Genomic DNA, 2099 nt, shown 5'->3' with positions numbered 1-2099 from the left:
GAAGAGGGGGAAGATGGTAGACACTGAAGACCACATTTTGCTTTCAGCAGCAACCTCCAATGTACCAATTTCATTCAGCTTCAGTCACATAACAAACAGGAGGCTCCTGGCAGATCTTGGAGACAGTGGGGGTGTGTTTTTTAGGGAGAGGATTACTTGAAGACAGCAAAAGGAAAAGAGCTACATAATGTGAAGCTCTCCCAAGTTATTCATGCTCCCTTTGAACCAGAATGGCCATTACAGGCAGCCTCTGACTCAGGCCCCTGGGTCATCCACAAACACTGAGGTCTTGGTGGATGGGGTGCTATCTCAAGTTGTGAAGGAGATCAGTGGGGAATCCAAGAAGTCTCTGGAGGAGAGAGAGTATGAGGATGACGATGCCACAGCTGCTATCCCCATGATCCAGAAGCGGTGCACCTCCAAGGTGGAAGCAGCAGACAGTGAACCCCAGGCTGAGACAGTGCCAGAGGAGGCTGATTATAAGGCAGTCCCTGTGGAGGCCTATGGGCTGCAGAGCATGGGATGGCAATCTGGTGAGGGTATTGGTCACCCCTTCAATCAAATAGGGAAGCCGGGAGTCAACACACTGAGATCCAAGGGGTTAGGGCTGGGTGCCAACCTGACTGAGGTCCAAGCCTTGGCCTCTACCAACCTTCACTGCTGCAGAAGACTGATGAAAAGCAAGAATAGTATGAAAAAGACAAGCCCAAAGGACTGGTGCCTGGAGGAGTCATGGTAGTTCTGGCCCTCACTGAGGCCTCTATGGGAAGGTGGAAATTCTTGATCTTGACAATGTTGGGGCCATGGTTGGTATAGCCAGAAAATGCTTGGTGACTGTTAGTAAGTACTACCTGCAGCCTGTCTCCCAGCAGGAGTTCCAGAAGAACTCCACGGATCTCAGGCAGGTGAATAAAACTTGCCCAGGGCAACAGAACGGAACAGCCTCATCATGGAAGGTCCGACAGGATCAGAATCTTCACACGCAGTGGGAGGAGGAGAGGAAGCAGAAACACCTTCTAGACTGACAAGATGGGCCTGCAGCCAAGAGTGAGAAGGTGGCCCCCAGGAGCCAGCAATGGTTGCTCAGGGACCTGCATGTTTGGTTTGTGGACAAGAGGCACAAGGGCGGCCAGTATTACACCACCAAGATGAGGATCGAAGATATTCTGAGCCCAGATACTTGTGTGTGCCAGATAGACAAAGGCCTAGTCTTGGAATGGAGGGGAGATATGCTGGAAACCTTGGTCCCTAAGGTGAAGGGTGACGTGGTATTGTGATGTTGGGACCATAGGCTGAAGCATGGGCCACCTGCTGGGCCGGGACAAAGCCTGGAGCAGGCTCTGGTGCAGCTGCAGAGAGAATCAGCAGGTGAGCTTTACTATGACGCTGTCTGCTAGTACATGAGCCCCAGTGACTCAGAGGAAGAGTGACCTGAGGCCCCTCACACACACCCCACGACGTCACCATCCTGTGCAGTATGAAAAGTCTGCCTTCCAGGTGGGGAGATCATTGCTCTTTCCTCCACTTGCAGTGCAGTCTGGGGACAGGACAGGGCACTGGAAACAAACTTATTATTTGCCAGAATTTGGTACATAATAAAAACTATTTTTTTTAGTGTTTTTTTATTTTTTAAGATTTATTTATTTATTTTTATACAAGCACTGGGTATAGTCAGAAGCATGGGGGAGGGTGAGAGGATTCACCAGAGCCAGAGCAGGGAGCAGAACAGGCAGAGGGACCAAGGTACACTGCTGAGGGGAACAGCGGACATGGCAGGAAAGGTCTGTCGCGCCATGTGGGACCCTCACCCAGTGGCCGGGGATCGAACCGGCACTGCAGAGGCTGTGAGCAGCTTTGCAACCCTGCGCTCAGCCACTGCTCCACCGGGGAGGCCCAATAAAAACTACTTTAAAAGTAGGAAAAGAAAAAATGTCCTCCATGAAGTTCCTCCTGAAGTCTGTTCTAATATTTGAGGAATATGATCACTATTAATCTTTTGATGGAAATCATGCATCATTTTAAAAGACAGACTAATCTCATTTAAGCAAGAAGAAATTTGAAATGAACATCATAAAGAATGGAGGTGTTTAAAGTTGAAA

At 49.5% G+C, this 2099-nt stretch overlaps 1 pseudogene across 1 annotated transcript; it reads left to right on the top strand.

Moving 5' to 3' along the window:
- The first annotated feature begins 211 nt into the window (after positions 1-211).
- On the top strand, positions 212-1430 carry LOC311170207 (G-patch domain and KOW motifs-containing protein-like; annotated as a pseudogene). The gene has a single exon. The product of its transcript is annotated as a G-patch domain and KOW motifs-containing protein-like (transcript).
- The last annotated feature ends 669 nt before the right edge of the window (positions 1431-2099 follow it).

The sequence above is a fragment of the Talpa europaea genome (assembly GCF_964194135.1).
Source record: "Talpa europaea genome assembly, chromosome: 4".
In the NCBI taxonomy this organism is placed as follows: domain Eukaryota; kingdom Metazoa; phylum Chordata; class Mammalia; order Eulipotyphla; family Talpidae; genus Talpa; species Talpa europaea.
The sequence above is the reverse complement of the archived record's forward strand: the minus strand, read 5'-3'. Positions and strand labels throughout refer to the sequence as shown.